General features: G+C 40.5%; 1 non-coding gene across 1 annotated transcript; it reads right to left on the minus strand.

Moving 5' to 3' along the window:
- Nucleotides 1–11,145: 11,145 nt before the first annotated feature.
- On the minus strand, nucleotides 11,146–11,227 carry TRNAS-GCU (transfer RNA serine (anticodon GCU)). Its single transcript has one exon. It is a non-coding gene; the product is annotated as a tRNA-Ser (tRNA).
- Nucleotides 11,228–26,971: the final 15,744 nt, after the last annotated feature.

Genomic DNA, 26,971 nt, shown 5'->3' on the forward strand with positions numbered 1-26,971 from the left:
AGGGAACTCAAGCAATGCAATTTTTTTGGAAAAACGTTAATCATATGCAAATATGGTGTTTCAAAAATCCAATTGAAATTTACGTACCACTGAGTAAATACGCAGTTTGCTTTACCGATACCCAAGTATCCGAATAGTTAGAGCTTTCCACTCATCTCTGTTGTCGGCCGACCTCCGTGGGGGAGTGCAAGTGGCCCCGGATCGGTACCAGATGGACGCACATAGTGGTTTGGATCCCACTTTAAAATATGGGTCCAGTCCCGATTAGCTTTTATGAACATAAAGAGGACTTAAACACCATATACAACCAACCGCGAGTTAGTAGTTATCACGGCACCGTATGACACCAGGAATTTGGGGTTCGAACCCCGACCTCGGCACGGGTGTTTTTTGTGTTTGTCTCTTCATTAATTGTATTGTACCATCTTCGCGATTAACCAAATGTGACAGCGACGCTAAGTAGCATAAATTAAATCATTGATTGATTGTTTCATTTGTTTTGTTTTACTTCGCTTTTCCTACACTTTAGGCTAATCGTTAAGATGGTACGATAAAATTGATGAAGGGACAAACACAAGTAACACCCATGCCCAGGTCGGGGTTCGAACCCGGGATCTCTGGCTTAATAGTCAAATCAACAGGTTTTGGATTTTCGAAAGTGAGTGGGATTAACACGTGCTTCTTTTCAGTAGTCCTTCCTCATTTTGCAATCCTTTCCTTTCTTTGACGTTCTATTTTTAAGAATACTGAGCCCTAAAGGGCAGAGGGAGATTATGACTCACACCAACCTCCCTTGGGCACGCCACTGATTGCTACCCCAGCAGTAGCGTACACAGGATTTCATGAAGGGTGGGGGGGGTTTATATCTGAAACTTTTTCCAAATTCACATTACCATTGTTTTATTATACTTTAATTAATTAATACAATTCATAATTAATTAATAATACTGATAATTAATTAATTAGATTAATTACTACTAATAATACTTCTAATGCAGCTGCTGTTACTACTAATATCACTACTATTATTAAGTAGCAGAGATCTACATAAATATATTTATGAAAGCAATAGGACAAAATTATTTTCTAGTCATTCGCTTGTTAACAAATTCTTGGAGTTTTTTTTGTTTCCTTGTTATAAATAATTGTCTAGTCAATGGTTATTTAAAATAACCCATAGCGCTACAGCCCGTGAGAGCCTTGGCTTACCTACCGACTGCTGGTCTCCCTCCCACACTGTTCCTCCGTCACTTGTTAGAGCGTGGAGATCTTAGACCAGTATTAGGGTGACGGGTGGTCAGCCCGACGAACCCCCAGCCGTTGTAGGTCTTCTCGACCGGGTTACCGCTCACTCATTCGGAGCTCCCCAATTTCCTCACGATGGTGGGTTGCCACCGGCCCTATACGTAGGCCGAATATATTCCGACCAGAGCCGGATTCGAACCTACGCCGTCCCGCAGCGAACGATCTCAAGACGAGTGAACGCCTTAACCCGCTCGACTACGGAGGAGGACCAATGGTTATTTATGATAGAGAAAATATATATATATTAAATTAATTGAAATAATCAAAATATGAAACTCAGCCAAGGAGCCGCGCTAGTCTAGTCTGACAACCTCGCGGAAGATCCCCGGAATTGGTTGGAATTTATCCAGCCTTGTCCCCGCTCCCAGCATCATATCAATGGGTACCTGAGAGCAACCCTAGGGGGATAAATGCTGCCGGAGCATGGTGCTGATCACATCACCCCAAAAATGGCCGAGATTGAGAATGTGTGGAGCCCCACCACTACACGTGCTTTCTTGACACGGTGCTATATGCCTGGGGGAATTTACATTACCTTTACCTATGGGAACTCACCCAGGATGATGATGAGGCAGGAGAATAACATAACCCACACCGCTACAGCCCTTGAAGGGCCTTGGCTTACCTACCGACAGCTGGTCTCCCTCCCACATTGTTCCTCCGTCACCTGTTATAGCGTGGAGATCTCAGACCAGTGTTGGGGTGACGGGTGATCAGCCCGACGAACCCCCAGCCGTTGTTGCAGGTCTTCTTGACTGGTTTACGCTCACTCACTCGGAGCTTCCCAATACGTAGGCCGAATAAATTCCGACCAGAGCCGGATTCGAACCTACGCCGTCCCGCAGCGAACGATCTCAAGACGAGTGAACGCCTTAACCCGCTCGACTACGGAGGAGGACAGGCAGGAGAATACATGTTGCTAAATTCCAGTCAACAGAGTGTATGTTTTTGTTCAAAAGTAAGTTTATAGACATTCCAACACATTTATCACTTCTAGGTGATTTACAAAGCACTTCTTCAAAATTATTGAACTTTGCGGCCGTTTAGATTGTTTAGACACATCGACGGATACCAAACTACACTGTAAAGATTTATGAGAAACACGCTAAAACCGCTCTCAAAATCTACTATGCACGGGCACTATAATTCACACCTGTTTGTCTCGTTGTTCTTACCAACAAAACATTTCACAATAGTTAAGCTTATTGTAGTTCGAATTCAGAAATTCAAATGTACCGCGGAAACAATAGGAAGGTGGACTGGTGATCGTGTGTTCTTGTAGGCCTAGCATTTGTCTACATTAGCAGCTTACAACGAACCAAGAGCTTCATTTAGTTAAAGCTCATTGTTCACAGAAAAGAAATGCATGTTCTTTAAACATTGTTGCAGCTGATGTACAGAAAAAAAATCTTTTAAATCATAGTTGCCCTCATATTTAATTTTCAAGAATTTGTGTTTATTTTCAAGGCATTCACTATTAAAGACGCGTGTGTTTGAAATGTTGTGCTTTTCTCCATGCTGCATGGGAATAATAATTCAAATTATTATTAGTAGTAGTATTGTTATTATTATTATTATTATTACTATCTTTATTTTTATTACTGTTGCAGATCTTTGACTGTGATAAATTAGCCATTTTTAATTTTTTTCTACAGCATTTTCCATAATATTTCAAAAGCTCAAGGGGGGGGGATTAAACCCGGTAGCCCCTCCTTGCGTACGCCACTGACCCCAAGTGTCGACATCACCCCCACCTCACTGTATTTGTTTATTTAATACTTACTTACTTAACTCTAGATGTTCTTTTCAATATACTTATTATGCCTTATGCAACAGTATCTTCAATTAATTCTTCTCAACAATAAATCCAACTCTTTTAAAAACAAATAGCCATGTATCCAATGGAGGCACATAGTGGTTCGGATCTAGTTCAAGGGTGGTGTTCGGAGGGATGCTGCCACACGGTCGATAGGAGCGTAGGCGTGAGGAAAACAAGATTTGATTGATTTAGTTTGTTTTACTTCGCATTTTGTGCCTCTTGGCTAATTTGCGAAGATGGGGATGAGTGATAAAATGATGAAATTGATGAATGGACATTCACAAACAAACAAGCCCGAGCGGGATTTCTCTATTCGGCAGTATACCCGTCATTCACACATTTTCACAATCTTTCACACATGTCAATTTTCACTGTATTCATGTTGGTTCTCATTATTCGGACAAACACAAAGATCATACCCGAGAGGGCTTCGAACAAAGAACCTCTAGCATTTCAGCGCGATGAAATAACCACTCGACCACAGGGTCCGGCTGAGAAAAACATAAGAATAAGTTCTACTTGCAGGGTAAAACCGGTTAACCTTTGGCGTTTGCGGGTGGACGATATCGTAAACTAAAATCAAAGTTACCAAACAACTTGTCCAGGAAAGCACGAAGGCGGGGCTTCCACAGATCACCAGAGCTTCCACAAAACGGCACACAGGCCCGATTCTCTCACCTCCTCTTTTCATCCACATTGCTAAGATTCGCCTACACTCGAGCTGCCTTGGCATCACTTTAAAGGTTAGTTGTGGTCAGCGCGACGAAATTCCACTCTTTGTTGTATGTTTTACAAAACCGGGTTACGCTACTCATTCGTTGCTCCCCAATTGCCTCACACCGCTCCCATACACTGGCCGAGATCTCAGATTAAAAGTTGTTAAGCTCTCCCTGCAGGACACTTGAACGAGATGGCCACGAAGCGGGAATTCTTTACTATAAGAAATCAATAATATCCTTGATAGTGAGAAGAAAATTTGTAACGACGAGGATGGGATTCGAACCCACGCGGGCAGAGCCCATTGGATTAGCAGTCCAACGCCTTAACCAGTCTTTTTTTTAATTATTGTCTCATTCTGGTATACAAGTTATGGAATTACATTGTTTTTGACATAAGTGTATTACTGCTATTACAATTTGTATTTCTATCTGGTTAACCTTTACATTTTTGTTTGACCTAAATTAAGTATAAAGCACTAATAAGAAATTTGCATACCATTTCTTCCTTGCTTGTAGAGGAATTTTTTCGTATTGTTCTTGCAAGAAAATACTGAATTGTTTCTGAAAACTGCTCTCGTCATTATGAAATATGTATAATAAGTATTCTGTTATCAACCATTGTACTGCTCGTTGTTTTGTCGGTGTAAAAAAATTGAAATCAGGAAAAACTATATCTGTATCCTTAAACTTTGTTAATGATGTGCGGCATATACGACTGAGCATTGCTCGCAATTTGTTCCATGCCGTGGAGGAGTTTCGACACTTCGTTATCCTGTGGGCTAAGGAGTCTGGCACGTTGCATGATATACAGTTAGGAGAGTCACTGATTCCATATTGGTATGTCCTATCTCTTGTCACTATAACTCGATGAACCACTTTGTACCATATTGATTGGCCAGCTTTTGAAAGGTGTTTGGCGGAGACATTTTCCCATATTTGTGGCCAATTATGTGTATTGAAATCCCTGACTATTCGTGGTACTGTGTGCTTGAAACTATTGATTTCACTATATAACTTTTTAACAGATGGTGTAATTGTCTCATGTCGTAAAAACTGGTAGCATACCTGTAAAGCGATGTCCTTATAAAACAAAAACCTTTTGGGAATACTTTGGATATTGATGGGAGCTTCTAATGGAATGTTCCGTATTATTGTCTGTATACATGCTTGGGTCGTTGACTCGTGCAGTGAGAAAGCTGTTTTAAGGCCAGTCTGTACAAACAATGCTCTTGCCTGTGTGTTCACGTGTATTAGTGCCAACCCACCTGTCTTCTCTCATAACGTGACCTCATTTATTGCCACCCGGCCCATATTGTATCGTGCCACAAAAAGCAGCCAACAGCTTTGTTGACCTTGGCTAAGTGCTGTGATTTGAAGGGCAGGATTTTTGCTAGATACCAAAGTTTAGAGAGAGCAAAAACGTTGATAAATCTTACTCCTTCTTTAAACTCAGAGAGCGCATCTTGTTCACTCTGAGGACGTAGATTGCCCTCTCGCACGTGAGATTACTATTGGCTTCGATCGTTTTATCGATAGTTGCATAGAAGTTTATACCTAAAACTTTTATTTTCTTGTCTACAGGGATCTTCGTATTGTTTGTGAACGGATTCTCCTTGCCAAGGGGCATCAGGAATGACTTTCGATTGTTTAGTTTTGCTCCTGATATGAGCTCAAAAGTATGTATTTGGCTTTTAACACTGTACAGATCTCTTTCATCCTTGAGAAAAATCGTGACGTCGTCCATGAAACTGCCAATTTGTATTGTGGTGGAAGCCATAGAAATGCCCTGTAAATGATGCTGGATACTAAACAAAAAGGGGGCTATTGTGAGGACGTACAATGTGCTACTCAAGGGACTACCTTGTAGTACACCCCGTCGCATTTTAAAACTTGTTGTCAAGAAACCATTTATTTTGAGTTTTAGCAGCATATGATTATATAATGTTTTTATACAATTAATAAAAGTGTCTCCGAAGCCATATGCTTCTAAGACTTTGTACAGATATTCGTGACTCACTCTGTCATATGCTTGGGAAAAGTCTAAAGATAGAATTGACTCTGATGCATTCTTATTTTGTTTGGTAATAATTACGTCTCTTATCGTTTGCAGCAAGTGATGTATACTTTGAGACGTATTACAAGCGAACTGTAAATTGCCAATAAGTTTAACCATATATTTTTTTAGACGCTGATTTATGCACCTACTTATAAGTTTGATATCACTACTTAATATTGAAATTAACCTAAAATCTGTGACGAATTTTGGATTTGCCTTTTTGGGAACTAACACTATAACTCCCGTGCTACTGGTCTTCCCTATTGTCCCTGTTGTCAACACTTCGTTGACCCATTCCGTTAATTCGTCTCCTATTAGATCCCAGAAACATTGATAGAATTCTGATGGTAATCCATCTTCGGCTGTAGTTTTATTCCTCGGAGCTTTGAATACTGCATCATGAACCTCCTTTTTACTAAACGGTTGGGTGAGCTCTGTTCTTTCATTTTCCGTCAGTGATGCAGGGAGGTAGTTCAAAAAATTACATTGCGTTTCTTTTGGATTAAAGGCTTGACCAAGAAGATTTTTATAGTATTGCAAAAACCTGTCGTGTATACTATGAGGGCTGGTGACAACTTCACCGGAATCTAAAGTTAATTTATGAATAACGTGACTCCTAGCTTGTTTATGTTCTTGAAGAATGTGACATAGTGTGGCTTGCTCGTCAGGGTCTATAGGAAGAATCTTGCTCTTTATTGTTGCTGCAGATTTTTTTCGTTTCCTATGTATAGCAAGTAATTGCGCTTTTATTTCATTTGCATAGGGCATCGAAATTACCTTGCAGTGCTAAACGATGGAGATCATTCAAGACTGCATACAAAAAAATATATTTGTTTCTTTGATCTATACTAACCTCTTCACTGAAGAATTTACTGACCTGACGAAATTTAGGCTTACCTCGAGTTTCCCACCACTCGATTAGGGTCTTTTGCACTGGCCGAGAGGCCTTGAGTTCGTTCCACGTTTCCCTGATTAGCTGGACATAACTACCATTGCGTAATAATGTGCTATTTAAAAGCCAGTATCCGCTACCTTGTCGGGGTTTGATCAAATCTAAATTTATTTTGAGAATGGGGACACTATGGTCACTAAAGCATACTGGAAAATTTTGAACACTAATTATATATTCCTGAAATCTGGGTGCGACATAAAACCTATCGATCCTTGAGGCACTATTGGAGGTGAAATGTGTGTAACCTTGACTTTCGCCGTTGGCGTGTATCCAAGCGTCACGCAGTTGTAACCCCTGCGTTAATTCATAGAGCGCACGTGAGAAGTTGTATCCTGGATTTTGATCTTGTGAACGAATTACGCAGTTAAAATCTCCCACTAGTATAGTTTCTAGTGTGTGGGATGTCAACTCGGGCCCTACAACTTTTGAAAAAAAAAATCTCTTTCCCGTCTATTTTGGCTTCCTGACGGAGCATACACATTACAGAGAAACACTGAGCCTAATTTGGCACTTATTTGTCTGCCCGTGGGATGGGACACTACATTACGTAAATCCAAGTGTCGCCTACATGCTATGGCAGTCCCTTGTGCAAAGGGAGTAAAATTGTTGTATACTTTAAACATGCTCAGTACAGAAAAATCGTCTATGGCGACCTCTTGTAAGAGGGCCACATCAATAGACGGTTTAATGAGAAAGTCATTGAGAGCAATTATTTTGGTCTTACTTTGCATTTGATTCAAATTTATAGATGCCAAGGTAAATGTTTGCATGATTATAACTGTCCACAAAATAAAACTAAACTTACATTCTTCAACATTACTGATCTCTAATTTCTGCCTATAATGCATTAACTATGCTTTCCACTAAATAAATCTGGGGTAAGTTTGTTACTCGTCGAAGGTTTCTCTTTAGTTACATTTGCTGAGTTACTTGTTAAACTAACCTTTGAAACATCTTGGTTTGGGGTACCAGGTTCTACTCCAATTTCGTTATGAACTATTGTGGAACTTACGCATTCATTATTTTTCTTCTTCTTTCTACGTAGCACCATGGACTCTTCCGACACTGACCGTAACCTTGATACAGATCTTGACGTGATTTCCTAGGAGAGGTAACTACGGGGAATTCTGCCTCCGCGAACAAAGCACTTGGGGGTGGGGGCGGGGGTATGTGGTGCATTTCCTCTGAAGTGGTCAATGTTGGCTGCTCCATCTCTTCCCTTCCTGTTGGTGCATTCTTCACACTAACTTCGTGTCTGGTACCTGTCTCCTCGTCGGTGATTCTGGGGCTATCCGTGTTCCCTCCATTGTTATCTCCTGACGCAGGGACTTCTGCAACTAATGGAGCTGAATCTCTTGGTTTAGTCCGGACGGGTAGTACAGTTGGTTCATATACCATCGGTACATTGTCAGCGGGTATATTAACCGGCCCCCTGCGGGGCTGGTTCCCAGAGGATCGACGCTTAGGTCACTCAGTCACTACGTGACCCTTCCCCGAACACGCGAGGCACGTACGCACCTGCCCAGGGTATGTTACACAATAGGAGTCTCCATTCATTATTACATATGAGGGTATGGGTTTACGTAGTATCATTTTGATCAAGACACGTCCAGTTCGAGTAGGGTAAATGTGATCTGCAGAGTATGACTCGTCTTCAATTTTTAACACTTCCCCATAAGACCTCATGACACGACTTATCACTTCTGCACTTAATTCAATTGGGACTACATGGATTCTGACAATTACATGTCGCTGGTGGGCCCATTCTACTTGAACTTTATGATCACCATCTACGTCACTATAGATTACCTCAGCACCAAAATCATTTAGTAACCGTTCTCCTACCACTTTTGTCGCAAATTTTACGTACAAACACTTACGAAAGTAATCTATTTCAAAACTGAGCACTGAAAGGGGGAGGTCATTTGATCAGGGAAGGGGGAGTGAGGTGTCTTATGTAAATATGGGTTGAAGATTCTAAATAAGATGAACAATGCATTGCCATCTGATTCGCAACAATTACCTTTATCGCGACTACGTACTATGCAGGGGCTGCTCAAGATAAGACTTCTCTCCAGGGAGAGATGGAATTTTGGCGCTCTAATAAGAAACATGTACGGTTTTAATGACGAAAAATTGTAACCTTATGAATAATATACTTTAAGTGTTACTGTTACAGAAACGTTTATTGTGCGTATTTGTTCAGTGACGTGCACTGAGGAGTAGCTAGTCTAGCAGAGATAGATCAATCAATCACATCTCTAATTATTTTCAAATCAAAATCTTTATTATCTTGAAGCCTATGTTCATATGCAACATTTCCTTCCACGCGCTTCTCGTCCCTCAATGTGATCAGCTGGCAAGGCTAAATACCTTAGCTGGCTCTTCTTCCGCCTTACCAGATCCAGGTATAGACAACCGCCCGAAGGGAAAGGGAAGATTTCTGCCTGTACCTCCCTTGCCCCCTATTTTTAAGAATACTGAGCCCTAAAGCGCGGAGGGGGATTATGACTCAAACCAACCTCCCTTGGGCACGCCACTGATTGTTACCCCAAGTGTCGACATCGCCCCACGTCACTGTATTTGTTTATTTAATACTTACTTACTTAACTCTAGATGTTCTTTTCAATATACTTATTATGTCTTATGCAACAGTATCTTCAATTAATTCTTCTCAACGATAAATCCAACTCTTTTAAAAACAAATAGCCATGTATCCGATCATAGGCGCCGACTTCATGGGGCCTGGGGGGGCTCGACCCCCCAATGTTAACGATGTGGGGGCAGAGCCCCCAAATAATTTTGCTTAAGAGGATTTAATATATTATTTTGCTTCTCTTGTAAGGTTTACTCTGAATTGTGCCACATGAACTTAACTTTAAATACACAATTGAAATGTTCTAGACCATCAACTTTGGGGGGGCTATGACCAGATACAGCAAAACACATGACTTATTACAATATACTAAGTATATAATTATGAGTATTGTTAACATTTTTACTAAAAAGAGTTTCAACAGAAGATGTGCATGAACTAGGAGAGTGGATGGGACGTTCGGGCTACAAATGGCTCTCACATGCCATTCAAAACGAGATCGTTGATATATTAGGGAGATCTGTTTTGCGCTCCGTGGTAGCAGATATTAAAAGTCGGGAATATTTTGCTATTATGGTTGACGAAACTTGTGACATATCCATTCGTGAACAATTGGAATTTTGCATTCGAACTGTAAATTAAAATTTTAATATTTTTATGGAATTCATGGGCTCTTACGTGATTCCGAACACTGAGGCCCAAACTTAAAAATGGGAGGGAGTGAGTCATTCATTAATTTATTTCAGTGATCAGAGCTCCCCCAATAATTATGACAAGTCTGTCAAAGCCCTGTATCCGATGGAGGCACATAGTGGTTCGGATCTAGTTCAAGGGTGGTGTTCGGAGGGATGCTGCCACACGGTCGATAGGGGCGTAGGCGTGGGGAAAACAAGATTTGATTGACTTAGTTTGTTTTACTTCGCGTTTTGTGCCTCTTGGCTAATTTGCGAAGATGGGGATGAGTGATAAAATGATGAAATTGATGAATGGACATTCACAAAGAAACAAGCCCGAGCGGGATTTCTCTATTCGGCAGTATACCCGTCATTCACACATTTTCACAATCTTTCACACATGTCAATTTTTACTGTATTCACGTTGGTTCTCATTGTTCGGACAAACACAAAGATTATGCCCGAGAGGGATTCGAACAAAGAACCTCTAGCATTTCAGCGCGATGAAATAACCACTCGACCACAGGGTCCGGCTGAGAAAAACATAAGAATAAGTTCTACTTGCAGGGTAAAACCGGTTAAACTTTGGCGTTTGCGGGTGGACGATATCGTAAACTAAAATCAAAGTTACCAAACAACTTGTCCAGGAAAGCACGAACGCGGGGCTTCCACAGATCACCAGAGCTTCCACAAAATGGCACACAGGCCCGATTCTCTCACCTCCTATTTTCATCCACATTGCTAAGATTCGCCTACACTCGAGCTGCCTTGGCATCACTTTAGAGGTTAGTTGTGGTTAGCGCAACGAAATTCCACTCTTTGTTGTATGTTTTACAAAACCGGGTTACGCTACTCATTCGTTGCTCCCCAATTGCCTCACACCGCTCCCATACACTGGCCGAGATCTCAGATTAAAAGTTGTTAAGCTCTCCCTGCAGGACACTTGAACGAGATGGCCCCGAAGCGGGAATTCTTTACTATAAGAAATCAATAACATCCTTGATAGTGAGAAGAAAATTTGTAACGACGAGGATGGGATTCGAACCCACGCGGGCAGAGCCCATTGGATTAGCAGTCCAACGCCTTAACCACTCGGCCACCTCGTCCTGTAATGCTACAAAATGTTTCGTAGTGGGTATTTATGTAAATTGTTCAGCTTCGAATCTCAAAGGTTTGTTGTGTAAAATCTTTGTGGATACTTTTCTAAAAAATAATTTGGTTGCCATTTTTGTTTGTAAAAGTGAGTAAGTAGAATCGTCCTTTGATGGCTGTCTGTCTGAAGTGTTTTCATGAAATTTATGAAGTCGACCGAATATTGCAACCGAAGGGATGTTATGCGCCCAGATAGCTCGGTCGATAGTTCTTGATGCTTTTAACCTAACGGTCTAGGGTTCGTTGAGTCTTGAAATTGAATGTGTCTATCTAATTTAATCTAATCACCTGTAGAAAAATTATCACACATTAGCTCAAGAATATCCGTTTACTTCTGCCACAATGCTATGTAGAGGTATGACCAACTTTTGCCATAGTGTAATTGCAAGCCCGGCTAGCTCAGTCGGTGTCGACCTCCGTGGCGAAGTGGTTCAGTCTGCCTGCAGCTCGAGCAGGTATCAGTTCGTACCGAGCTCCGCTCTTCGCGTGAGAAGGCTTAGTGATCGAACTGTCCGAGTTAGCTAGGGCCGTATACGGTTTGCTAGTGTTGTGTTAGTTTTTTTTTCCTTTGGAGTGCAAGCGAGGTTTTGACTACAATAACCGTGAGCCAGTGAAGATACGATGAAATAGTTCACGATGAATACACAAAGAGAAAACACCTTGAAATTTGTTTTCCGTGAGGTCAAAACGCGACCTACGTCATTGGATTTTCATCGATGGTTTCATGATGTCTACCAAGTGCCTACGAACCAAGTGCTCAGTTTTGAAATAGATTACTTTCGTAAGTGTTTGTACGTGAAATTTGCGACAAAAGTGGTAGGAGAAAGGTTACTAAATGATTTTGGTGCTGAGGTAATCTACAGTGACGTAGATGGTGATCATAAAGTTGAAGTAGAATGGGCCCACCAGCGGCATGTAATTGTCAGAATCCATGTAGTCCCAATTGAATTAAGTGCAGAAGTGATAAGTCGTGTCATGAGGTCTTATGGGGAAGTGTTAAAAATTGAAGACGAGACATACTCTGCAGATCACATTTACCCTACTCGAACTGGACGTGTCTTGATTAAAATGATACTACGTAAACCCATACCCTCATATGTAACAATGAATGGAGACTCTTATTGGGTAACATACCCTGGGCAGGTGCGTACGTGCCTCGCGTGTTCGGGGGAGGATCATGTAGTTGCTCAGTGCCCTAAGCGTCGATCCTCAGGGAACCAGCCCCGCAGGGGTCCGGTTAATATACCCGCTGACAATGTCCCGAAGGTATATGAACCAACTGTGCTACCCGTACGGACTAAACCAAGAGATTCAGCTCCGTTAGTTGCAGAAGTCCCAGCGTCAGGAGATAGCAATGGAGGGAACACGGATAGCCCCAGAATCACCGACGAGGAGACAGGTACCAGACAGGAAGTTAGTGAGAAGAATGCACCAACAGGAAGGGAAGAGATGGAGCAGCCAACATTAACCACTTCAGAGGAGATGTATCACATACCCCCGCCCCCACCCCCAAGTGCTTTGTTCGCGGACGCAGAATTTCCCGTAGTTACCTCTCCTAGGAAATCACGGTCAAGATCTGTATCAAGGTTACGGTCAGTGGCGGAAGGGTCCATGGTGCTACGTAGAAAGAAGAAGAAAAATAATGAATGCGTAAGTTCCACAATAGTTCATAACGAATTTAGAGTAGAACCTGGTACCCCAAAACAAGATGTTTCAAAGGGTAGTTTAACAAGTCATTCAGGAAATGTAATTAAAGAGAAACCTTCGACGAGTAACAAACTTACCCCAGATTTATTTAGTGGAAAGCATAGTTAATGCATTCTAGGCAGAAATTAGAGTTTAGTAATGTTGAAGAATATAAGTAAGTTTAGTTTTCTTTTGTGGACAGTTCTAATCATGCAAACATTTACCTTGGTATCTATAAATTTGAATCAAATGCAAAGTAAGACCAAAATAATTGCTCTCAATGACTTTCTCATTAAATCGTCTATTGATGTGGTCCTCTTACAAGAGGTAGCCATAGACGATTTTTCTGTACTGAACATGTTTAAAGTTTACAACAATTTTACTCCCTTTGCACAAGGGACTGCCATAGCATGTCGGCGACACTTGGATTTACGTAATGTAGTGCCCCATCCCACGGGCAGACAAATAAGTGCCAAATTAGGCTCAGTGTTTCTCTGTAATGTGTATGCTCCGTCAGGAAGCCAAAACAGACGGGAAAGAGAAGATTTTTTTTCAACAGTTGTAGGACCCGAGTTGACATCCCACACACTAGACACTATACTAGTGGGAGATTTTAACTGCGTAATTCGTTCACAAGATCAAAATCCAGGATACAACTTCTCACGTGCGCTCTATGAATTAACGCAGGGGTTACAACTGCGTGACGCTTGGATACACACCAATGGCGAAAGTCAAGGTTACACACATATCACCTCCAATAGTGCGTCAAGGATCGATAGGTTTTATGTCGCACCAAGATTTCAGGAATATATCATTAGTGTTCAAAATTTTCCAGTATGCTTTAGTGATCATAGTGTCCCAATTCTCAAAATAAATTTAGATTTGATCAAACCCCGACAAGGTAGCGGATACTGGCTTTTAAATAGCACATTATTACGCAATGGTAGTTATGTCCAGCTAATCAGGGAAACGTGGAACGAACTCAAGGCCTCTCGGCCAGTGCACAAGACCCTAATCGAGTGGTGGGAAACTCGAGTTAAGCCTAAATTTCGTCAGGTCAGTAAATTCTTCAGTGCAGAGGTTAGTAGAGATCAAAGATACAAATATAATTTTTTGTATGCAGTCTTGAATGATCTTCATCGTTTAGCATTGCAAGGTAATTTCGATCGTCCTTATGCAAATGAAATAAAAGCGCAATTACTTGCTATACATAGGAAACGAAAATCTGCAGCAATAATAAAGAGCTAGATTCTTCCTATAGACCCAGACGAGCAAGCCACACTAAGTCACATTCTTCAAGAACATAAACACGCCAGGAGTCACGTTATTCATAAATTAACTTTAGATTCCGGTGAAGTTGTCACCAGCCCTCATAGTATACACGACAGGTTTTTGCAATACTATAAAAATCTTCTTGGTCAACCCTTTAATCCAACAGAAACGCAATGCAATTTTTTGAACTACCTCCCTGCGTCACTGACAGAAAATGAAAGAACTGAGCTCACACAACCGTTTAGTAAAAAGGAGGTTCATGATGCAGTATTCAAAGCTCCGAGGAATAAAACTACAGCCGAAGATGGATTACCATCAGAATTCTATCAATGTTTCTGGGATCTAATAGGGGACGAATTAACGGAATGGGTCAACGAAGTGTTGACAATAGGGACCATAGGGAAGACCAGTAGCACGGGAGTTATAGTGTTAGTTCCCAAAAAGGCAAATCCAAAGTTCGTCACAGATTTTAGGCCAATTTCCATATTGAGCAGTGACATCAAACTTATAAGTAGGTGCATAAATCAGCGTTTAAAACAATATATGGTTAAACTTATTGGCAATTTACAGTTCGCTTGTAATACGTCCCAAAGTATACATCACTTGCTACAAACGATAAGAGACGTAATTATTACCAAACAAAATAAGAATGCATCAGAGGCAATTCTATCTTTAGATTTTTCTCAAGCATATGACAGAGTGAGCCACGAATATCTGTACAAAGTCTTAGAAGCATATGGCTTCGGAGACACTTTTCTTAATTGGATAAAAACATTATATAATCATATGCTGCTAAAACTCAAAATAAATGGTTTCTTGACAACAGGTTTTAAAATGCGACGAGGTGTACTACAAGGTAGTCCCTTGAGTAGCACATTGTACGTCCTCACAATAGCCCCCTTTTTGTTTAGTATCCAGCATCATTTACAGGGCATTTCTATGGCTTCCACCACAATACAAGTTGGCAGTTTCATGGACGACGTCACGATTTTTCTCAAGGATGAAAGAGATCTGTACAGTGTTAAAAGCCAAATACATACTTTTGAGCTCACATCAGGAGCAAAACTAAACAATCGAAAGTCATTCCTAATGCCCCTTGGCAAGGAGAATCCTTTCACAAACAATACGGAGATCCCTGTAGACAAGAAAATAAAAGTTTTAGGTATCAACTTCTATGCAAATATCGATGAAACGATCGAAGCCAATAGTAATCTCACGTGCGAGAGGGCAATCTACGTCCTCAGAGTGAACAAGATGCGCTCTCTGAGTTTAAAAACACGAGTAAGATTTATCAACGTTTTTGCTCTCTCTAAACTTTGGTATGTAGCAAAAATCCTGCCCTTCAAAACACAGCACTTAGCCAAGGTCAACAAAGCTGTTGGCTGCTTTTTGTGGCACGATACAATCTTCCGGGTGGCAATGAATGAGGTCACGTTATCAGAGAAGACAGGTGGTTTGGCACTAATACACGTGAACACACAGGCAAGAGCATTGTTTGTACAGACTGGCCTTAAAACAGCTTTCTCACTGCACGAGTCAACGACCCAAGCATGTATACAAACGATAATACAGGACATTCCATTAGAAGCTCCCATCGATATCCAAAGTATCCCCAAAAGATTTTCGTTTTATAAGGACATCGCTTTACAGGTATGCTACCAGTTATTACGACATGAGACAATTACACCATCTGTTAAAAAGTTATATAGTGAAATCAATAGTTTCAAGCACACAGTACCACGAATAGTCAGGGATTTCAATATACATAATTGGCCACAAATATGGGAAAATGTCTCCGCCAAACACCTTTCAAAAGCGGGCCAATCAATATGGTACAAAGTGGTTCATCGTGTTATAGTGACAAGAGATAGGACATACCAATATGGAATCAGTGACTCTCCTAACTGTATATCATGCAACGTGCCTGACTCTTTAGCCCACAGGATAACCAAGTGTCGCAACTCCTCCACGGCGTGGAACCAATTGCGAACAATGCTCAGTCGTATATGCCGCACCTCATTAACAAAGTTTACGGATACAGATATAGTTTTTCCTGATTTCAATTTTTATCCACCAACGAAACAACGAGCAGTACAATGGTTGATAACAGAATACTTATTATATATATTTCACAATGACGAGAGCAGTTTTAAGAAACAATTCAGTATCTTCTTGCAAGAACAATATGAAAAAATTCCTCTCCAAGCAAGGAAGAAATGGTATGCAAATTTCTTATCAGTGCTTTATACTTAATTTAGGTCAAACAAAAATGTAAATGTTAACCAGATAGAAATACGAATTGTAATAGCAGTACTACACTTATGTCAAAAACAATGTAATTCTATAACTTGTAGATCAGAATGAGATATAAAAAAAAAAAAAAAAAAAAAAAAAAAAGTGGTTAGCAGAGCGCGCTACAACGCCAGGGGTTCCGGGTTCGAGTCCCGGGTAAGGCATGGGTATTTGTGATTGTCTGTCCTGAAAAAGTCCTGAAATAGAAATGTGAATGAAATGATATGAGTGAATGTGATGGGGGAAGCTTCCGCTTAAGGGGCTTTCCTTTTAAATAAAAATAAAAAAAAATGTCGGTACAGCGTGAGTCTCTTAATCTCAGGGTCGTGGGTTCGAGCCCCACGTTGGGCGACTTTCATTTTCCGACACTACAATATTGACTGAGGGTCAAAGTATTGTATTTGTTGACGCCCAGATTATCCAAATCTCTGTCTGTTCAACTCTTCAAACCATTTCACTTGTAGACTCGAATAAAATATGAGTGTCAAACACCTATCTTAGTATCGTCATTTACATTCAAGAGAGGGGGAGGTCATTTGATCAGGGAAGGGGGAGTGAGGTGTCTTATGTAAATATGGGTTGAAGATTCTAAATAAGATGAACATTGCATTGCCATCTGATTCGCAACAATTACCTTTATCGCGACTACGTACTATGCAGGGGCTGCTCAAGATAAGACTTCTGTCCAGGGAGAGATGGAATTTTGGCGCTCTAATAAGAAACATGTACGGTTTTAATGACGAAAAATTGTAACCTTATGAATAATATACTTTAAGTGTTACTGTTACAGAAACGTTTATTGTGCGTATTTGTTCAGTGACGTGCACTGAGGAGTAGCTAGTCTAGCAGAGATAGATCAATCAATCACGTCTCTAATTATTTTCAAATCACAATATTTATTATCTTGAAGCCTATGTTCATATGCAACATTTCTTTCCACGCGCTTCTCGTCCCTCAATGTGATCAGCTGGCAAGGCTAAATACCTTAGCTGGCTCTTCTTCCGCCTTACCAGATCCAGGTATAGACAACCGCCCGAAGGGAAAGGGAAGATTTCTGCCTGTACCTCCATTGCCCCCTATTTTTAAGAATACTGAGCCCTAAAGCGCGGAGGGGGATTATGACTCACATCAACCTCCCTCGGGCACGCCACTGATTGTTACCCCAAGTGTCGACATCACCCGACGTCACTGTATTTGTTTATTTAATACTTACTTACTTAACTCTAGATGTCCTTTTCAATATACTTATTATGTCTTATGCAACAGTATCTTCAATTAATTCTTCTCAACAATAAATCCAACTCTTTTAAAAACAAATAGCCATGTATCCGATCATTTGCGCCGACTCCATGGGGCCTGGGGGGAGCTCGAGCCTCCCCCAATGTTAATGATGTGGGGGCAGAGCCCCCCAAATAATTTTGCTTAAGAGGATCTAATATATTATTTTGCATATCTTGTAAGGTTTACTCTGAATTCTGCCACATGAACTTAACTTTAAATACACAATTGAAATGTTCTAGACCAGTGGTTTCCAACTTCAAAAGGTCCGAGGGCCAAAATTATATCCAGCAGTTGATAGGCGGGCCGCATTTTTTTGGGGTGGGGATTAAAAATTACAAAAATTGTAAGTGCTGAACTGAAAATGTAGTACTTTCGCATGACCTAAATTTCTAAAATGAGGCAATAAAACAATGGAATTACAAATCAAAATTGTATAATTACAATTTATTTCACAAAAACCCAATACTTATTGATGAATTGAAAGAAATTAAAGACACACCATACAAATAAGAATCCTTCATAGTAAGTGTTCAATGTGAAAATTGAGCCCGATCTGCTTCTTTTATTAAAGTTGTATTTGAGTTTCTATATTTGAAAGTCTCGGAAGGTGAAGCAGTGAAGAATCTGCCAGTCTGCTTCTGTAGCGGTTCTGGATGAACTTCATTGAAGAAAAAACGCTTTCACACGTGTATGTGCTGCCGAACATCGATGTCATTCTTTGTTCAAAACTACGAAGGTTTGGAAAGCGTTCCTTTGAAAGGTATTTGAAAAAGTCTGGCTCCTTTTCTTGCTTAGTTTGAAGGAACACATCGCCTTGCAAATCACGCAATTCAAGTTGGAGAGAAGCTATTTTAATTTTCAATCTTACGTTTTTTGGAGATATCGCTCATTTCGATATTTGCACAAACTTTAACAATCAGTCACAGTACAATCCGAGTTGCGACTCTGGAAATCTCTTCGTACTTCGTGCATAGTAAAACAGATCTCTATAGCGCCTCTCTGCAGTTTGTTTCTGAACACAAAAAGTGAAGCCTTCGCGGAAGCAGGCGAGTTCATTCTACATAGCGAAGGAATGGAATGCATGGTGTGAAGAGAAAGTTACGTCACTTTAGATTCTTCTGATTATCATTATTGACTGCAAAATCAATTCTACCTGTGATATTGTCTTTCTTCACAGAACATCCGTTCCTTCAGTAAAAAAAGAACGTATTTTAATAAAAATAAATAAAATTAATGTACTTTGTAAACTGGCTTCCCGGGCCGCAGAAAAAGGCAACGGGGGCCGCCAGTTGGAAACCCCTGTTCTAGACCATCAACTTTGGGGGGCTGAGACCTCTAAACCGTATCGTACCCAAGGTATTGGGCAAGAAGTATAAAGTCTTAGCATAGCAGGTATCAGAGAAAGGAATGCTGAATAAGTAATCAGGCAAAGGTCGGGTGATTGACTTGGAAGGCGTACGTGGCATGAGGGTTGGAATTGTCAGGAGGTGTGATCAGTTGGCGAGAATAGGCGAGAGAGTAAGGTCTGCGGATTGTGAGAGAGGAGCAAAGTGGAGAACGATTATTGGACGATGGTGGGTGATAGATTCGATGTCTGACAGGGAGGTCAGACAAGTGATAGTTGAGAGGACAAGCTAGGAACAATCTCCATATATTTGTAAGGCAAGTAATATCCTTTCATTAACCAATCCATATCGATTCGGTCGTGGAGAGTATAAAACCCATATCTAATCTAAGCTAATTTCTATCGCCATTCCTTTAAAAGGTAACCTCTTGCATTTATCACATTTAGGCCAAGCGAGTGATAACCATCTGAGGGATGAATGAGAAATGATTACATCACCCAATTCAATCTAGAGGTTCTTGGTTCGATCCCAAAACGCAGCATGGGAGTTGCGTTACGTGGTGGACGTGCTTTGGGCTTCTCATCCATTTTTTGCAAATGTGATGAGAAAACACTGCAGTACGTGAAATACTGCGATTTTCATCTATTTCATCCCGAAATATGATGAAAATAATAGAGCCTTCTAGCTTTTCAAAATACGTACGTGCGATATGGCGCCGGAATTTTCACTTGTTAGCGCTTCACGTTATGTTAATTATCAATTGTTACCAAAGATCAAGAAAAGAAAGCAAAAGGTAGGCCTAGCAATATGCTATGCAAATAAATAAGAGTAGAGTTTTAACTAGGTTATTCGGCTATTGGCTTGTGAAAAGATGAGAATTAACATTAGGATGTTGCATAAAGGTTGGTTAAATATTTTAAAGATGTGTTCAGTACTGTCGTCACTCTGTTATGCGATTGTTGAACCTAACTTATCAAATTTCCGGGAGAGTAAACAATTGAATTGCTGATAATGTCCTGTCAAAGCCACGGGGGGATGAGAAAAGAAAACAAGCAACTTAGTGCTAATTTTAAGCTAATCAAGCATTTTTCCTGCGCATAGGCTAATCATAGAATCATGGCGCAATCTAGATTTATCCACCCCGACATTCTCGAAACTATCCAGTTTCAAGGTAACATTCACGAGGATGTATTAAAATTCATTGACAAATTTGAAAGTTTAGCTATTCTTAATGAGTGGAATGACTCAAAGAAAAGGCAAATGCTACCGGCATTTTTGAGTGATTCAGCATTGGAATGGTTCAATACTTGGAGTCGAACTCAGGAAGCACAGGATATAGATTTTGTAACTTTAAAAACTAAAATTGTGGAAGAATTTACGGAACCAGGTGACACTTTTCAATTAGAAGAACAAATCTGATTACGCTTCCATCAGGAAAATGAACCTGTTTCAAAATATGTGAGAGAAAAACAGTTATTGTTATTAAAATTAGATCCTGCCATGGACATTAGTGAGCAAATTAAGCAAATAAGAAGGGGTTTACAACCTAATTTTATGAAAGAAGTTTATAACAGGGAATATGATTCAGTGCATGAAATGTTACGAGACCTGAAAAATGTTGAACAATTCATATATCTTGTGCAAAAACGTAAAATTCTAGAAACTGAATGTGAGACAATGAAAGCTCTGTCGTGTTCTGAATCGAGTCGAGCCTACATGCCGACTCAGCAAGCTATCACGTTGCAGCGTACGGTCAATGGTCATGTTGACATAAGTTATTCTCAAGCTAATCGGGAGATCGAGGAAAGATTAAATGCACTGCAACAAGACCTTGATCAATTACAGTCGAACACGGGACTCCAGTCTCATGAGTCAGATTTAGTTTCGCAATTTCAGAATCTTGAGGCTAAAGTAAATGTACTTGCAGAATATCGGAAAAAACATTCATTCACTGAGTCATCATTCTCATATACAGTTAGAGAAAATGAACATAGAGATAGAAAGAATAGGAGAACCTATTATAATAATAGTAACACTAGAGCCCACACACAGTGGCAGAATAGAAATACTTGGCATAACAACCACAATAATAATCTCAACACACAGTCACAACGTTCACATAGGGGGCGATGGCGCAATGGCAGTAACCCTCGATTTCAGCGTTCGCATTTTTCATCTTCATCGCCGCGAACATTTTTGGAGCAACAACCATACTAATCAGGTTGTAAATACAAATCACTCTACTTTTCGTAAGAACGGAAGCAATTTTAGACGAGTAAGACCTGCAAATGACGGGGACCTAGGTACAGGGTCTTCGGGGAAAACTCTAACGGTCTCTACTTTTCCTTCTGAAGATCTGATTTCCATCAATGTGAAAGTAGATGGGGAAATTCGACAGTTCATCCTGGATAGTGGAAGTCAAATTTCGGTAACGGGAGATAAGAACATACCAGTCAATGCCAAGCGATTTAATATAAATACTGCGATTAGAGGGGTCACTAATAGTCAACTGACGGTTAAGGAAATTGTGTTACTACCATTTTCTATACATAACCAAACATTTGTTCATCCATTTAGAATTGTTAAGGATTTTAATCAAATAACTATATTAGGAAATGATTTCTTGAAGGGACAAAAGGCTAAGTTAGATTTTGAGGAAAATAAGCTTACATTGCATAGATTCGGCACACCTCCTAGAAACCAAATTAAAAATGAGAATAAGAAAGCTTTTGACGTGTCAATCAAAGTTTCTCATTCGTTACAGCATGTTTTGAAACCAGAATTTGTAGCTGCTAAAAAGTTAAAAGTGAAACCCAGGACACATTTGTGCATTCCACTGAAATTGGCTAATTCATATGACAAAGATAGGACACTCTTGGAACCGGACCTACAGTTTCAAGAGAAAACGGGATTGATGGTTGCCAGAGCAATTATTAATCCGGATTCGAATCTCATTTGGATCACAAATCCTTTAAATTATAATGTTACAATTAAGAAAGGCACTATTATCGGGAAAGCTGAAACATGGGATAGGCCAATCACGAGTAACACTAATGATGAGAATAAGGATGAGATTGGTGAACAGGCACAGGTTTTCGCGACGGAAGAGTCAGGGAACGTCAGTGACGCACGGGCGGACCCTAGTCGGTTTGATGTGAATCCGAATTTAGAACCCCAGCAAAAGGAGCAACTTTTGGCTGTTTTAATGAAATATCCACATGTTTTTGCGTGGTCAAAGGATGATATAGGTAGAGCCACGAATTATAAACATAGAATTCAACTAAAAGATGATACAGAATTTCACTTAAAATCCTACCCGATTCCAGTTCACCTTCGTGATGAAATTAAAGATCAGATTGAGACTTTATTAAAGCAAGGTGTTATTTCTCCTACAAAATCACCCTTTAACTCTCCAGATATCCTTGTAAAGAAGGCAAAGGGGGGTTATAGATTATGCCAGGATTATCGCAGATTGAATTTTTCGTCTGTATTTGACGCTCTGGGTGTGAATAACATCAATGAAATATTATACAATATGGGGGGCAAGAAATATTACTGTACGGCAGACTTGAAGAGCGGATTCTTTAATATTCCTCTCACCGAGGACAGTAAGAAATATACAGCATTTACAATACCAGGAATGTCACAGTATCAAATGAACGTCGTGGCACAGGGCCACGTCAGTTCATCAAGTGCAATGACTCGTTGCATTCACCTAGCGTGCTCAAATTTAGATCCCAATCACTTTGCGCATTATGTGGACGATTTATTTTGCTTCGGAAATACCTTTGAAGAAATGCTCGTAACTCTGGAGAAAGTGTTACAATGTTTACAGGCTGCGGGATTAAAACTTGCGATAGAAAAATGTCGCTTCGGCTACACTGAGGTTATTGCTTTAGGACATAAAATTTCAAAATTTGGCTATCGGATCAATGACAAAATCATTGATTCTATCAAGAAATATAAGACACCGACAACTGTGAAACACGTTCGCACATTTCTCGGATTAACATCTTATGTCAGGAAGTTTTTAAAATCATATTCCGAGATGGCACTTCCCTTGCAAAAATTGATAGGAAAAAAGAAGAAATTTCTCTGGGGGGAAGAACAGCAAACTGCGTTTGAGAGGTTGAAGGAAGCTTTACTTACAGCTCCTGTATTAATGGCCTATGATCCATCAAAAGAAGTAAGGGTATATACGGATGCAAGCAGTAAGGCTATTGGCGCGGTGATTTTACAACCGAATGCGAACGGTGATTTTCAGCCTATTTCCAATTGCAGTAGAATTTTAAAAGACCATGAAACTCGACTTTCAACCATCGAGCAAGAATTGTTGGCAATCATATACGCATTTAAGTCATTCAGATTCTTTTTACTTGGGAGACATTTCGAATTATTTACCGATAACCAAGCAATCACATTCATTCGCTCCTCAACGCAACTTTCAAACAAATTATTTAGATGGTACACGTTGATGGCCGAGTTCGATTTTACGCCAATTCACTGTAAAACTACACAAAATATGGCGGATGCTATAAGCAGAGAGACAGAACATGATCCGCAGGATGAAGACGAGGAGCTTCCAGAGCCACGTACATTGTTATTGTTAGATGAGACAATTGATGTTGCTATACACCAACGAGAGGATTCTTTTTTTGGACATATCATCAATATTTTGGAAGGAAAAGAAGACGAGGGGGACAACAACCCACCCAACCCCTCCCTGCAGAGGCAAGCTTGCTATTACGTTATGGAAAATGGACTTCTTTACAGACAACATAAACTGGGGGCTACGACTAAAAAATTATTATGCATACCAAAGTCACTTCGCAACACTGTCATTGAGACATTGCATAGTTTACCAGCTGGAGGAGCGCATTATGGCTTCACTAAAACATACAAAAATGCGTTGGATAGGATTTACTTTCCATTCATGAAGAACCATATTCAGAAAATGGTCAAGGAATGTGTAATTTGTCAGCAGAATAAGCGCATAAAAGGGGCGCCATACGGAGAACTTTTAACGTTCAACTCACAAAAAACATTCGATAGAATCGCTTTAGATTTTAGCGGACCGTATCCACCAAGTGGTTTGCTCCGCCATAAATACATACTAAGTGCAATCGATCATGGTACTCGATTTTTAATTGCTCAATCAGTAGCAGATACTTCAAGTGAGACAGCAGCTAACTTCCTTTTTGAAAATGTAATTTTACGCTTCGGATGTCCTTCTCGTATAGATACGGACAGAGGTACTTCATTCACAGCTAGTTTATTTAAAGAACTATCGGAGAAATGTGGAATCCATCTTAAATTCGCTCCAGCAGCTAATCACAATTTAATTGGATTATTGGAACGATCACATGCTATTTTACAGGGACTTATGAAAAACTTCGTGAACTCAAAACACACAGACTGGCTTTTATACTTGCAATCGGCCGTGTGGTCGTACAATGTTAATTACCAGGAGAATTTGAAGAACAGTCCATTTTTTCTTCTTCATGGATTTACGCCTAGATTAGTCTGGGAGAGCGGACTACATTTAACGCCCAGTGTGAATGTAAACAACGAGATGAGATTCAAGATTCTCGAAAAAGCACGAGCAGCAGCTTATGAGTCTTTACAGAAACGCCACCGACAAGCAAAAAAGTACTACGATAAACGTCATCAGTCCATTGAATTTACGCCAGGAGAATTGGTTCTAGTATACGATGGCAGTCATCGTGTACAGTCATGGAAAAAAGTTCTTCCCCATAAGGCTTTAATAGGAGCAAGTAATGCAGGAGGGTAGGCAACACATATTGCACCCTTCGATGATCGGGTGATTTTGCCTGTCTTAACACCGAGAAATGTGTTCCACGCGAAGGTCAACATGACAGGTCACGTGACTATTGGTTACGTGGTGTGTTGTGCTTCTCCACGTCCCCAGTTCTTGATCCACATTGCAGAAAAAGTAGAGCTGCATGCAATATATGAAAATAGGTTGTTTTCAACTACACGCTTAATTATGATTTTCCCAATTGTAAATCTATCAGACGTGTCTCCCGATTTAGTCGGGACAGTCTTTTACTTTGAATTCCTGTTTGTCATAGGCGTAACTTGACGGGAGCAGAAAGGGCATTTGTAACCCCCCCCCAAATCAGGTTTCTTAAAGCTGCTAAAACAGGAATTAAATAGTATGATTTGACGCGTCCAAAAAAAGTATTATATTGAAAGATTTTTCCCAAATACGTAGATATCAATTTAATACTTTGAAAGTGTCTCAGATTTGTTTATTGTCACATCTTAGTGTGGCACAGGTCTACTACAAAAGTGGAATTTCGTAACAGAAATATGAACGCACTCCTTTTATCTCGTAGCCGATTTCATCTTGAAACTGAAATTAAGAATATTAGTTAACAATGTCATTGGTAAACAATAAAAAAATGTGTTAGACCCAATTCTTTAATACCTTATCATAATCTTTATCGCAAATTTAAATTTTGTTGTAAGTCCACTTTATGCAAAAAAAAAATAATAAAGTTCTTACCTGTGCTTGGCGCTACGCCATGAAGGCGTATAGGGGGTGTGGGGGTAACGCCCCACACTTTCTTGATTCGTTCGTGAGTGGGGGTGATGTGATCAGCATCACACCGCCCCACACTTTCTTGATTCGTTCGTGAGTGGGGGGGTGATGTGATCAGCATCACGCCCCTGACCGCTTTTACCCCCAGGGTTTCCCCCAGGTACCCATGTCATTCGACGCTGGGTGGGCGCTGGGGCCGCTTCCAACGTTAGAAAAGTTCCCGGGCTTGAACCGGCCGGGAATCGAACCCGGGGCCTATAGCATGGTAGTCAGACGCGTTACCGACTGAGTCACCGGCACAGATAGACTAATCTGAAGTGCATACAGTTTAAAGTGGGATCCAAACCACTATGTGCGATTACCTGGTATCGTACCCGAGACCCCGTGATTACAAGGCCTTACCACTACGCCATCAGTGAGGCGCACACAATCTTTGTATTTCGACCTTTTTAAACCTATATGTATCATATAAGAGGTTGTTTAACGTTGCTATGCCTCTATGGATTATATTTAGCAAGTATTCGAGCACATAGCGTCAGGTTTCATAGAATATAAGCTTCTCTTCCATGTTTATGGTTTCCTGTCTGCAGTAGAAAAACTGGCAGGTTCCCATAGCTTTTCTTTCAATAGTCTTCCATTGGTTGCATATCATATCACTCAAATTTGATTCATTCGTTTCGAACACAATCCCCGATGGCGCAGTGGGATCGTGGGCGCCTTGTAATTAAGGGATCCCGGGTTCGATACTCGGTGGAGGAACATAGTGGTTCGGATCCCCCTTTAAACTGTAAGTCCATTCACGATTAGCTTAACAGGACATAAAGTGGACTTAAGACACCAAATCAAGCAACCAACCCAATCCAGTTATTGTCCAGATTATCGAATCCAGAACCTTCGTCGCGAATAACATAAGCAGGAAGACAACGTGAAATAACCGAACAGAAACAGAACCTAAAACCCACATCGGATAGATTGGATTAAGTCGACGATACAGCACGGGTTCTGAAATGAAAAAGAATACGAAAGTTGAAGGACCTCTATACGCACCCACTTTTCCTCCAGTCAATGGGGAAGATATCCTTCTAGCTGAGAAGCCTTTACGTAGGAGTGCCCTGAGGGAACATCAAGGCCACGACGATAAAGTGTTCTGCGTGCAATGACGGGACCAAAACATACGTCAGATAGCTGTGTTCCTCCTTATTTCGTACGCCATTGATAACTGGAACACGTGACCTCGTCTTTGGTAAAGCAGAAGC

This window comes from Lepisma saccharinum, chromosome 2 (assembly GCF_977018435.1).
Source record: "Lepisma saccharinum chromosome 2, izLepSacc3.1, whole genome shotgun sequence".
NCBI lineage: Eukaryota > Metazoa > Arthropoda > Insecta > Zygentoma > Lepismatidae > Lepisma > Lepisma saccharinum.